Consider the following 14,371-nt stretch of genomic DNA (forward strand, 5'->3'; position numbering starts at 1 on the left):
CGCTTTTGACAACGACCGGCTAGCGTAAGCTATCACGTGTTCATGACCATCTTTTCTCTGGACTAGCACTTTGCGATGGCAGCTGTCTTCTGCGGGTCAGGGCGTACTCCAGATTTGCTGATGACGTGGCCTAGGAATAGAAGCTCATCGTAAGCGAAGCGACACTTTTCCGGCTTCAGAGTGAGCCCTGATGACTTGATGGCCTCTAATACCGTCGCGAGCCGCTTAAGGTGATCGTCGAAATTTCCGGCGAAGACAACGACGTCATCCAAGTAAACAAGACACGTCTGCCACTTCAATCCTGCTAACACCGTGTCCATCACGCGCTGGAACGTTGCAGGCGCCGAGCACAGTCCAAATGGCATAACCTTGAATTCATAGAGGCCGTCTGGCGTGATGAAGGCGGTCTTTTCGCGATCCCTTTCGTCGACTTCTATTTGCCAGTAGCCAGACTTGAGGTCCATCGATGAGAAGTATTTAGCATTGCAGAGCCGATCCAATGCGTCGTCTATCCGTGGGAGGGGGTATACGTCTTTCTTGGTGATTTTGTTCAGTCGACGATAATCGACGCAGAAGCGTAGGGTTCCGTCCTTTTTCTTCACTAAAACAACTGGAGACGCCCACGGGCTTTTCGACGGCTGGATGATGTCGTCGCGCAGCATTTCGTCGACTTGGTGCCTTATAGCTTCACGTTCTCGCGTCGAAACTCGGTATGGGCTCTGGCGGAGAGGTCGAGCGCCCTCTTCGGTTATTATGCGATGCTTTGCGACTGGTGTTTGTCGAATCCTCGATGACGTCGAAAAGCAGTCTTTGTATCGTCGAAGCAGACTTCTGAGCTGTTGCTGCTTAATCACGGGGAGACCATAGAATAAAGAACAACTTTAGAGAAGGGAAACTGTACCTTCCACAGTGGTTCGAAAATAAGAAGCGGCAGCGCATGAAACTTAGTGGGGGGCCCGACAGATGGCGCTACTTAAACAGAAAGCGGAAATGTCTTTTTTTTTTAGTACAATATTCAATATGGCTGCTTTATACCGGTGCCGTACGCTGGGTACGCGCCGTGCTCGCCTCGCTGGCTTTGCGGCATGCCTCAGCTGCCGCGTTTTAATGGCCAGGAGACTAAAGAGCCTCTACTGACGCCCATACAAACAAGCCACAAGTGAGTGAACAGGACGTGCGACTTTATTGGCAGAAGAAAAGCAGTGCACCTTCTCATACAAGATCAGAAATAAAATTTGCATGTCGAGATGCGCTGAAACCATTAACGCGAGCTCGTAAACTGCTCACTTTCGTCGCCGCACATGGCGATCTGGTAACGAGCGACAATCAGTAGCGCAAGCAAATTGGGCAGTGCACCACCTGTTTGCTTTAACAGTCGCCGTAACTTACATTGCGAAGCAATCGGGTGACGCAAGGCATCTGCTGCCGCAACCAACACAGCGACATGGACTAAACGGCATTTTAGCGTTCCCGCCTTTCCAACCTGCACGTTTCTTTTTGTTCTTTCGGGGGCCGCTAATGTGTAACTCATAGTTGGTGCCCCACATTCTCAATGTGGGCATCACCATTTTGCAGCCAGTTTTGCAGGCCTTTCCACCTATGTGGCTATCAACTTCGGACCATGTAATAACGTGCGCTGTCTCCGCTCACGCCACATCACGGCCGATGAAGGCCCACAAGCATAATTTGCCGGCGGCTGCAGCAAGAAATGTCGAATAGGGAGAGCACCAATTACGGTGCATGTAAATTGGGAGTCTTTGTCGCTGTGTGGACTGCAGGAGCAGATGGTTACCTCGGGAGACTGTTGCCCATGCAGCTAACCAGATCGCCACATCGAAGAAACAGAACACGGCGACCATTATCAAACTAGACTGCATTCAATCACCGCATAAGGTTCAGACAATACACTGTACATTGGCTAAGATCCATATGACAACAGTGGGCATTCACGCACTACAAATTGCATACAGCTTATTCAGCTATCCGACTTCAGGCACAGTGCTTGCCTACGTCGCACATGGTGGTCTAGTAACGAGTGACAACCAGCAGCACAAGCAGATTGGACAGTGCCCCACCTGTTTACACTGACCGTCACCGTAACTTGCACTGCGAATCAATCGGGTGACGCAGGCACCTGCTGCCATAGCCAACACAGCGACATGAACTACCCGGCATCCTAGTGTTACCTCCTTTCCTACATGCGCGTTTCTTTTTGTTCTTTCGGTGGCCACTAATGTGTTGCTCACACTTAGTGCCCCACCTGCTCTCAATATGGATGTGGTCTGTTTTGTGGGAATTGCCATTTCGCAGCCACTTTTACAGGCCTTTCCACCCATGTGGATATCAACTTCATACACTTCAAACCATGTAATCATGTATCATAGTCTCTGTTCACGCCAAATCATGGCCAAAGAAGGCCACAAGCATGCTTTACCCACGGCTGCAGCAGGAAAGGACAAACAGGGAGCACCAATCACACTACATGTAAACAGGGAGTTTGTGTCACTGTGTGGACTGCAGGAGCAGGTGCTTACCTCGAGAGGCCATTGGCCAATACAACTGAACAGGCTGCCACATCCCAGAAATGTAACACGGCAACCATGACCAAGTGGGACAACATTGAAACAAGATTATGCAATCAAATCACTTCAGCATACTCTAACATAATGCTCAATCTATACATTGGCACTATGCATTGGCTACGATCTACATGACAACAGTGAGCATACACACACACGGGTTGCTTGCGACACATTCAACCGTCCGACTGTAGGCATAGTGCTTGCCTTCGTCGCACACTGCAGTCTGGTAACAAGCAACAACCAGCAGCGCAAGCAGATTGGACAATGTGTCCCACATGTTTGCACCGACAGTCGGCGTTGAATATGAGCAGCTTGCATTGCGAAGCAATCGGGTGACGCAAGCATCTGCTGCCACAGCCAACAGCGACATGGAGTGCCCGGCATTTTAGCGTTACCTCCTTTCCTACATGCACGTTTCTTTTTGTTCTTTTGCATGCCACTAATGTGTAACTCGCACTTGGTCCCCCACATTCTCTATATATGGGCATGGTCGGTTTTGTGAACATCACTATGTTGCAGTCACTTTTGCAGGCCTTTCCACACATGTGGATATCAACTTCATACACTTAGAACCATGTAATTATGTATGAGAGTGTCCGTTGACGCCAAATCATGGCCGAGGAAGACCACAAGCAAAATTTGCACACAGCAGCAGCAGGAAAGGACAGAACGGGGAGCACCAACCACGGTGTGCGTGTAAATTCGCAGTCTATGTCACTGTGCGGACTGTAGGAGCAGGTGCTTGCCTCGAGAGACTGTTTCCCAATGCAACTGACCAGGCTCCCACATATGAGAAATGTAACACGGTGACAAGTACCAAGTCGGACAGCGCCGAAACCAGATTCTGCAATCAATCACTTCAATGTAGCTTTCACAAAAACACAGGCTGTCGAGCAAGAATAGCAATCCTGAATGAGACTAGGAATTCAATATGGGAATGAGAAAGCTTGCATTCAAGAAAGAAGCCACTCTACCTTGCAAGCATTGAAAGCCAAAAACATTAACAAAAGTTAAATGCTACATAGCACACAGTGTAAAGGTTAATGCAAGACACACGCCAATGCTGCATCAGCTATTTCAGGAGAGGAATTGCACATGGCAACATACACTAGAAAGAACTGCTACACATATGTTATGCTACTAGACAGTGACTGGCATTAAGTATGAGCAAAGAATCGGTTGACCTTTATTGTTTGTATGAGGAATAGGAATGATCTCTAACAAAAGTGTGGAATGAAAAAACTTGCATTCATTGAAACAAAATTATACTTGGCAAGAACTGGCAGGGCCAGGAAGCTCACTAAGGAAGGGCAAGCTGACAGAACACTCTTAGCCAGCATCATCTGTGCTTATTCAGAGGTTGCAGGTACATCTGAAGACAAATAATTTTGGTTGTTGAGGTACCTGGATGACTCGGCCAATATCCGTGCTGGTGGAATGATGGCGTAGGCTCTTTTCACTCTTGAAACAGTCGTTCGTAGACTTGATATCTCATCCAAATAATTCTGGAATGGCTTCTTTGTTTGTGGTCTTGCGAATTCAGCTCCAGCCCCTTCCTGTTGGTGTAGATGGGGGCTCCCGTGATGACCAAGATGTACTTGGCACAGACTCTGTTGGAGCAGAACAATGGCACATGAGATACAGCAGAGATTATCCAAACTCATGCAGTGTTTTCTTTTATGTTCGAACTAATTATGCTGAACTGTAAACATGAACAAATGTTCATATCATCTGCTACAAACAACTGACATGTATCTCAAGACTAGCAAGCCAATACAGCATATATCAAGCATATTTATTTCTGAACCAGGTGTTGTTTACCTTGTAGTAGCAGCCAAAGTCCACACAATGACCTTGTTGTAGCAGGCAGCAGCTTCTGTTTAGTGCATGGAGTGTGTTGCTTTATACTGGTGCCATCCTCATTACTGCATGTCTGGAACAGAAATTTTGACTGCATCAGAAATTGAATAAGCACAATTTTGCAATATAAGATGCGTAAAGGTGCGACATATACATTGCAATGGTTTGTGACTACAGAACACATGCAAATGTACACTGTTTGTTCTAGGGTGCTTAAGCAGCATGCTAAATAAATATGGTTACTCTCTGTAAAATTGATGTCTGCGTAACTACAATGCATGTCAACAGCTTAAGTATTATTAAGATCACAAATAAGTACATTTGTGCGCTCGTTTATACACTACAGGAGATCACACTGCTGATTTCGCAAGCAAAGAGATGAAAGACATGAAGCTATTAGAAATGATGCATTCTTTTTGTGCATGAACGTGATACACCGCTTCACTACTGCAAAAGTAGATGTCCTGAGGTAAGCCAAACTGAACAGCAAGAACATTTGGAACCAACAGGTACGAAATATGGGTGAATTATCATGTGTGCAACTGTTTAATACATTAAATTCAGTACTTTAGCTTCAGTTTATCAAAAGGTTATTCGGTTCTGTGAACGAAAGAAGTTGCCGGCGGACTCGAAAAAAAAATATATTGATAAGGCAACTCAGGCACTTATGGCTACGGCTACAACGAGATGAAAAATGTGACGCGCGTTCCGATATCGTTTCTCTTTCGTGAATGTGTGTATAATGATGGCCTCGCAACTGAAAGTTTATTTCGGAAACAGCAACGGAGAGTCCTGACTGCCCTTATGTAATGCAGCATCTAGTTCGTTAACTTACCTCCGCCTGTAAGTTAACGAGACGAATAAATTACATAGCGATTGAAGCAGTGATGTTAAACGACTCACCGGTATTGCTGTCCCCAGCTGCAGCAGGACCCGGCTCCCATTTCGATGCAGACGTGTTCCACATGGCTCACGACTGAAACCTAGCTTTCAGGCTTACACCCCAAATTAAATAACGCGAGACATCGAAGCGCAGTAAACTGGTGTTAGCACAAAATAACCAACCAATGTACGAACCAAGGAATCCGTACCTGCCGCGCACGCGAACATACCGGTAAAAATTTTAAATTCAGGCCAGAGGTCACGTGGGAGGTCGATGATGCTGAACGCTATTTTGCGTTTAAAATGACAAAAAAACAACAAAGTTGGTAATGAAAAGTACAATGTATAATTAGGAGTTATAATTTTGTAGTTTTTATCATGCAATAAAAACGCTTCGTTTACTGTTGAAGAAAGTTTGTAGGTTAAAATTGCGCTTACTACGGCGCCTCTAGCGGGAGATAATGTGCTCAACGGGGAACCTTTTTAATTGGTGTACTATGCCTGTTTCTTTAGCAGCGCCGCGTGGTCGATTTTTTCGCCCCCTGTGGCCATTTGTTGAACTTGAGAGTGTGCGGGCCCTGGGGAGACTTGGATTTATGTCGAAGTCTGGCTCGGGAACCACGGTCGTCGGGGTAGATGCAACAGAATCCGAGATGACAAAGGCATCGCTGGTTTCCTGAATTTCCTCGATGTATGCGATCGCCGTGCCCTTGTTGATGTGCTTGAACTCCTGGCTGAAGTTTGTCAGCAACACTTTCGTGTTTCCTCCGTGCAGGCGAGCGATCCCTCTTGCGACGCAAATTTCACGGTCGAGCAGCAAACGTTGGTCGCCTGCGATGACGCCTTCTACGTCAGTGGGTGTTTCGGTGCCGACCGAAATAACAATGCTGGAGCGAGGCGGGATGCTCACTTGATCTTCGAGCACACTCAAGGCGTGGTGACTACGAGGGCTCTCCGGCGGTATCGCTTGATCTTCCGACAGCGTTATTGACTTCGACTTCAGGTCGATGATTGCGCCGTGTTGGTTCAGGAAGTCCATGCCGAGAATGACGTCTCGTGAACACTGTTGCAGGATAACGAAGGTGGCGGGGTAAGTCCGGTCATGAATGGTAATTCTTGCCGTGCAGATTCCACTCGGCGTGATGAGGTGTCCTCCAGCGGTCCGAATTAACGGGCCTTCCCATGCAGTCTTAACTTTCTTCAATTGGGCTGCGATGGGTCCACTCATGACGGAGTAATCGGCTCCTGTGTCTACTAAGGCGGTAACTGCGTGGCCGTCGAGAAGCACGTCGAGGTTGGTGGTTCTTTGTCTTGCGTTACAGTTAGGCCTCAGCGTCGGATCACGGCTGCGTCGAGTTGACCTGTGGTTGGTACGTGGCGTCGTCAAGTGGTCTTTCGTCGGCGTGTTCTTTCCTGCCAGACTTCGTCGGGACGGCGGTGTGACGTCGTTGTTATGTCGTCGAGGTAGTCTTTTCGGCGTCTTCGTCGGCGGCGGAGGATCTTCGTCAGTTCGACGAACAGCAACCGCACCTCCATCGGTTGCTGCTTTTAGTTTTCCGTATATGGGCTGACGGACCGACCCCGGGCTGGGCCAGTGTATGGTCGGCGCTGTGGCGACAGGTAGCGGCCTGGTGACGGCGAACGGGACGGTCGTCGAGGGCTCCACTGAGTAGCGGCGAGGTAGTCGGCGATGTCACGAGGGCGTTGACCTTCCCGAGGGCGCGGTGCGTCGACGGCGAACCCTCGCAATCCCAGGTCGCGGTATGGGCATCGGCGGTACACATGGCCGGCTTCTCCGCAGTGATAGCAGAGCGGGCGGTGGTCGGGGGCTCGCCAAATGTCCGTCTTCCTCGCGTAGGTACGCTGGGCGACGGGTGGGCGTGCTGGCGGCGGCGGCGGCGGACGACGGAATTGCGTCGTTGCAGGGCCCTGGCGTGATCGCGGAGGGGGACCTTGACGGCGTGCGACGGCGGCGTATGTCATCGCTTCTGGCTGGGGCTGCGGTAATTGTGGTTGCAGCTCGGGAACTCCAAGCGATCGGTGCACCTCTTCTTTGACGATGTCGGCGATCGAAGCCACTTGGGGCTGCGACGAAGGCAGGACCTTGCGCAGTTCTTCGCGCACAATGACCCTGATGGTCTCCTGAAGGTCGCCGGAATCCAGTCCTTGGATGGCGTACTGCGGCGTGAGCCCCTGGCGGTTATATTGCCGGGTGCGCATCTCCAGAGTTTTCTCGATCGTCGATGCCTCTGCCGAAAACTCAGCTACGGTCTTCGGCGGGTTACGAATAAGTCCTGCGAAAAGTTCTTGCTTGACGCCCCGCATCAGGAAGCGGACTTTTTTCTCTTCTGACATTTCCGGGTCGGCGTGCCGGAAAAGACGGGCCATCTCTTCCGTGAAGATCGCGATCGTCTCGTTTGGCAGCTGCACTCTGGTTTCTAGTAGTGCTTGGGCTCGCTCTTTTCGCACGACGCTTGTAAACGTTTGCAAGAAGCCGCTTCGGAACAGGTCCCACGTCGTTAAGGTGGCTTCTCGATTTTCGAACCAGGTCCTGGCGGCGTCTTCCAGTGCGAAATAGACATGCCGCAGCTTGTCGTCGCTGTCCCAACTGTTAAACCTAGCGACCCTCTCATACGTCTCGAGCCAGGTTTCCGGGTCCTCAAATGTTGATCCGCGGAACGTCGGAGGTTCCCTGGGCTGCTGCAGCACGATGGGGGAGGCTGGGGCTGCCATTGGGGTTGCCTTGTCCACAATCTTCTTGGTCTTCTCAGGTAGAAGTCCGTGCTCCGGGGGCAGCTGTTGAAGACGGCGGCTTGCTCGATGCTCCGGGACTACGTTGGTGTGCTCTTTGCGGTCCGGGCTTGGATCACGGCTTGTCGGGGGCGTCCGGTACATGAACGAAAAGCACCTCCACCAGATGTCACGTGGTGGTGACGTTAAGAACACAGTGGCAATACTGTGAAAGGCAAAACTAGATTTTATTGGGCGAACCTGTGCCCACAAAACAGGCTACACTTATAGCACAACGAAAGCGGCGAACACAGTCGGCGATCGTCGAAAATCTGATCAGCGGGTCAAGCGCGTCGGCTTTTATACAGAATCGTCGAATGTTCCAGACTAATCGTTGGGACCCGCGTGCCTTCCACAATGTTCTACACCATTCGCGTCAGGCGAATAAATCAGATAACACAAGGTTCCGCGACAACAGACTGCGGATAGAAGCATCGATAACTTTCCAGAAACTTCGGATACATGCAAGCGCGTCCCGCGCTGTGCGATAAGATTTGTTAGACGGCGAAACGTGGTCGCCCGATAAATATAAGTACACGTGTCAATATGGCATGTCAAATACTGTGAGCTATTTACATGACCAACATACAGACTTCCATTCACAATGCATGTTAAGAGCACTGTTGCCAGATCTTGGACAGATCGATCCTTGGAAATCGTTTAATGACCCATGCTAACCACTTCAACAGTAACAATGCAAAGAGTGCGACACCTCATTCCTTAAGCTTCCAAGCATGTGCTAGGTGTGCATATATGCAACTGCTATACTTAGAACTGAAATTGAAGTATACATGCTCAGAGTTCATCACTGACGCCTCAAAATCACAAGCAAGAGTATTGTTTGCAGCACTGGGACCTTCTTTTGTTGCATTTGAGGCTGTTAATCTGCAAACAAGCATCCTTACAAGCAAAGCACTAACAGTTATTTTCCCCATATTACAGGCACAAGCATTCATAAAGCTATATTACTACACATTGACTGCCTTAGCACAGTGAAAGTAATACAAACATATAAAAACCACAAAAACGTGGTCCTAAGCTAGTTACACAAGTATCTGTGCATGGCCTAATTGCATATGGTGCCTGCTCGCCGTGGCTTAGAATGAAATGAGCTTGCAGCACCGGCACAGTCCGAGTCCTGAGGGCCCAGGCTTCCCCTGAGAATGCTGGCATTTTAGCGCTCATAGTGTGCAGTGAGGTCCCCCTTCTCTTTTGCATATTTTGACTTGGGCCCCCCTGTAGAGGCTGCCTAGGATACATCTCTGGCTCACAGATTAGGAAGAAGCATCCATCACTTATAGAGGCCCTGAAAGTCGAGCTCACATTTCATTCACGGACCTAAAGCTTTTCTTGCGTAAAATGTTCAGAAGCAATTTGCAAGATACATGGAATATATAAAGGTCAGTAATGAACTACACACACTGCAGAATAACTGAAAGATGGGCAAGGGGGTGCAGATTTATAGCGATGTCTTGCTTGGCAGCACGATGTAACACAGACAAAAGAAGAGAGGTGAAGAAAGTAAAGACTTGGCACTGTATACGCAAGAAAAATATTTGTTTAAGGAAAACGCTAATATATACATAGATATATATATGTCCTGAAGCAACAGTATACACAACGAGAAAAATAAATGGCAAAAGTAGATTCACAAAGCCACGTGATAACAAAACAATGTTAGAGAATGGTATGGTAGACATGTACAAAAATAAAAACGTAACAATAATTCATTTCACTCAGGACACACATCTAGATAATTGCATTTCTTGGTCACAAGGGTCACCATTTAAGCCTGGCTAATACATTTGTCTCGTAATTTGTTGATACACAATGTTTCAATTATTTCGCTCATTAATTTGTTACAATGATGGGAAAGCATAAGTGTGTCATTGAGCATGGGGTTACATCCACATGAGTGACAGTAACTGGGCAAATAGTAAGGCAGTCAAGACGAAGTGAATGGATGGTGGTGCTTCTGCACTCTCGTGTTACACCTCATCACAAGATAACGGGATCAGGTATACCAAGTCTAGGGAGCAGCATACACACTTGGACGCATGTTTTGTTTGGCAATCAGATTTTGCTTTTTCTGTTTTTACCTTTTTACACTTCGTGCAGCCTTATCCCAATGAAAAGACAAGCAAGGTGGCTGGAATTTGGAATGTGGAGAATAAAAACGGATGGCATGTACACATTCTTACCTTCTGATGAGCAGCGAGTCATCAACATGCAACAAGTTTGGAGGGTCCACCTGTTCTCCATGTCTTTATGGAGAACAGGTAGTCTAACCATAAAGCATGTCTATAAAATAGGCCTATCCATAAAACAGCATAACAACAATTTATTATTACATTATATATTTTTTATTTATTTATTTATTTGGCAAATACTATCAGCCTTGTATAGGCTGTGACAGGAAGTGCGATATAATGTGCACCTGTTTACCTTTCAGTACAGCCCTTTTCCTTGGCAACAATCTACTTTTCAATAACAAAACTGTCAGGTACTTTTCTCAGTGGTGTAGGTATGCTGGATATATATACAGTGTCTTCAAAGTCTTAAATCATAGCATTGCCTCCAGTTGAAGGCTTAAGCTGCAATGCTGCAGTGCACATGGAGTGCCAGCTTCCAAACCATTGTGCGTAAGGGCTCTGGAAAGGCGCAGAGTGCTTGGTAAAAGACCACACCAGTTCAAATGCTTTATCTTCTCATCTCCTCATGCATTTTAGCAAAGACAAACATCACTTATAGGCTTGTAATTTTTAACAGCAGATATGTTTTACACTCCTATACAGCAAGTAATTTTAAGCCTGTATACAGCCAATATTAATTATTTATAGCAATCCATTTTTAAGTGTTAAATGTATCATGCAAAATTCATGGCATTCTTTATAGTCATTCCAGGCCCTTGTACTATTAAACATCAGACATAATCAGACAAAAAGGGACCTCAGCATAAAAAGAATATGCATAAGGCTCTGACTTCCCTAAACTTGACCATGATTGCTACAGAAAGGTAGTTTTGGCAGTTTTAGGCACCTGGCAGCTGGAACTATGTGCCAGCTAACACTGCTTTAACCAGCACCATTGCCACTCCCACCACTGCATCTTAGGTTATATAATGATGTTTATATAATGACCAGTGTGACATTTTTAGAGGCATTCACCTGTCGTACATTGTGTTACCTGTGCACATTCACAGAGAACTAACAGTTAATTCCAGCACGTAAAGAAATACAAACCTTCGTTAAAAATTATCTATGCCATAAGCTGCGCACATATGCTGTTAAATAAAAGAGCCACGTAAAGGTTATATTGACGCTTCTTTATTCCCATTAAAGCGAATAATGATTGCAGTGAACGCACTTTTATGTATAGGTATTAACCATAAGGCCAAAACTGCCTTTCTGTCACAATCATGGTGAAGTTTAGGCAAGTCAGAGCCTTGTGCATGTTCTTTTTACCCTAATGTCCCCTTTTCTTAGCACATTGCTATGTTCTTGTGAAGCTTTCATTTCTACCACCTGTAGTATTGTCCTTACATACAAAATAATGCAACTTGTTTTTAATTTACAATGTTGTTTCTTTATTTTGATTTTTATATCGCATTCATTTTCGTCAAAACTTCACATTTGAAGTGAATTGTAAAACTGATAATTTGTGATACAAGAACAATATTGCGCAAAGTTGTTGAATAGGTTAAGGTCTCAGAGTCCACCAAATTTCAACAGGCTCCACGGATTGGTATAGTTGATAAAAAACCGTAGATATAGCAACTTTTGAAAATTGTAGCAAATTAAGCAGTTATGCTAAAACACTTCTGTTTTGCACGGCTAGCTAGCCCTTCTTTACGTCTATGTTTTACAGACAAAAATATATTCTTTGTAGCTGTAATATATTGTATTCCACATTGTTGCGAATTTCCGAGAATGCCTTGTGCATGAAATAGGTGCCTCCGCACTGAGGAATTTCCCAATTTTTTTTTCCTCCTAAATATTCATTTGGCATAGAAGTCATGTTCACTTTCATGCTACTGAGTGATATGTGCATAAAATATAAAATATTCTATCGAATGTAAAATATAAATTTTTTGACCCGTGTTGACCTCTCGTGTGATCACGCAGCATGGAGACGATGGAAGCTGACACAATTTAAACATCAGTACGTGAGACAGGTTTTCAAAGTTGTCTGCATTCCTGCATGCTTGACTGCAAAAGATGTCTAAATGTGTAAGCGTGGTGCTGCCACATCAGTACACAGCACAGACATTAGTGATGGCCAAGGCTTTACTAGCTATCGAAATAAAGCTTTACATGTTGCCTTAGATATGATGTGCATCTTATAAGTATGCAGCACTTTCCTGTGAAAATTGTTTTAAGAGAGCAAGATACCTTTTGCCAACAATTGAAGCAAAACAAGTAGCCTCAAGGCAGCTTTTGTAGGCTAAAATAGCTTCACTTGTTCAGGGAACATGCTGGTTTACCCACACAGGTACTAATGCAGCCTATACTTTCTAATAAAGCACATCTCATAGCAGCTGACATCCTTGCCTAACTTCTTTCTTTTCTCATCACAAAGCCATCACATATGAACCTCGAATATTCTCATAGTAATAAATGAGAGCACAAAAGTACACATTAGCCTGCCCGTAGTTTCCAGGCCTCAATTTTTCTTCTCTTCGATGCTGTCTAGAATCTTCGCCAACTTTCCTAGATGATTTAGTGTGGCAGGATCTGAGAGCATGCATAATTAATTAGTGTCTCACAGTCTTGAAATAAGCCTTTTCTTCGTGTCAAATGGACAGGTGTGCGCATATAAAAGAAAAATAATTTTTAATGCTGTAAATGGGGTGATGACGGCGATCCATCCTATGTTCCCCTGAAAATCATAGCCTGGGTAAATTGCACAGTGCCCTCTAGGCATCCTGATATCTCACGTATGAAATAGCTGCATAATTACTTCTCCTAAACATTATTCTTGTATTAGTGCTAATATAAGTACAGTGCCATACAGCAGGAGGTCAGAAAATGTCATTATCATGGGAGGATCTCTGTATAAATGAGAAGAGAGAGCTGCAACTAATAGAGAGATCAGTTATCGTAGCTGTCTTACATGCTTGCACAGAATGACAAGTTCCATAATTGTGCTAAGCTGGGCATGCAATTTACGCATTTGGATTGAGATAAGACTTGATTCAGTACCATTATTGCCCTCACTTCTCAGATGGTGAAATCTAGTATAGCCCACCGCTGAGCACTCGGTCAACGAAACTGTGCTTGATAGGTGATACATGGTGAAATTTAAAAAAACTTGCAAGTTGCTGTGTCACCTCAGTGGGAGCTCTACCAGCACTTGGTTGAATTCCGTATACTAAGTCCAAAGTCAAGGTCGATGACTTCCAGACTGGCCTAGGCTAGTTCAAGCCTGAACCAGAAAGATGAATTCCAAGGCTAAGGAGAGGTAGCTCATGAATTGTTAGCATGACTGATGGGTTGATTCCTACCTCAAAGTCAGTTTTGAAGACTGACCTTACTTCTCCTTATCTTAATTGTTAGTAACATGAATGCAGCAGGACTTTCTTATATATAGTTGGGGACCAAGTCTCTGCATATTCAGTGAGTATGTCAAGAGCATTTTGCAGCTGTTAAATTGCATATCAAGATTCCCATACGTTGATCAAATCGTCATGTCATCAGCATAAATAAAGAACTCAATGCTTGTGATGTCTTGAAGCCTCCATGCAGGACGAATGATGAACAGCAAGGGGGCCAGAACAGAGCCATGTGGCACACTGTGGTTTGAAGCACAGCTAGGACCCAATATGAAAACAATTTACATGCACACTAATTCTTCTCAGACTCAAAAATATGAGTACCACTTTTGTTACCTGCTTTGGTAGACAAAAGTCTTCCATGTTTCAAAAATTACCTAAATTATGTTCTGCATTATTGCATGCATTGGTTGTATCAGTTGCCACCACCGTCCACAACTAGTGGCTGTGAGGGGAGACAAGCAGGACACCATCTGGCAGGAGAGACAGGCCATCCTCTGTGCCTAAGTACAATCTGAATCCAATCTGTGCTGCTGGGTACACTTAATTTTTATATTCAAGCTCCCATGTTTTTCAAGGTGCATACATGGCTATCATTAACTTCATTAACCAATTTATGTCTGCTTCAGCATTGAAAGCTTCAGTCATATCCTTGCTTTGAATTAGCTGACTCCATTCTAGGACAGTGCAGTTATGCTATCTCGAA

At 45.6% G+C, this 14,371-nt stretch overlaps 1 long non-coding RNA gene across 2 annotated transcripts; it reads right to left on the reverse strand.

Moving 5' to 3' along the window:
- Window positions 1-1,164: 1,164 nt before the first annotated feature.
- LOC140219381 (uncharacterized) lies at window positions 1,165-5,900 on the reverse strand. 2 transcript variants are annotated; one of them, XR_011895607.1, is made up of 3 exons: window positions 5,346-5,900; window positions 4,404-4,515; window positions 1,165-4,192 (listed from the first exon to the last, which is right to left on the reverse strand). It is a non-coding gene; the product is annotated as an uncharacterized lncRNA (long non-coding RNA). The 2 variants fall into 2 exon arrangements; XR_011895606.1 differs by lacking the exon at window positions 5,346-5,900 and having other exon boundaries at window positions 4,404-5,336.
- Between the last annotated feature and the right edge of the window lie 8,471 nt (window positions 5,901-14,371).

This window comes from Dermacentor andersoni, chromosome 7, assembly GCF_023375885.2.
Source record: "Dermacentor andersoni chromosome 7, qqDerAnde1_hic_scaffold, whole genome shotgun sequence".
Classification (NCBI taxonomy): domain Eukaryota; kingdom Metazoa; phylum Arthropoda; class Arachnida; order Ixodida; family Ixodidae; genus Dermacentor; species Dermacentor andersoni.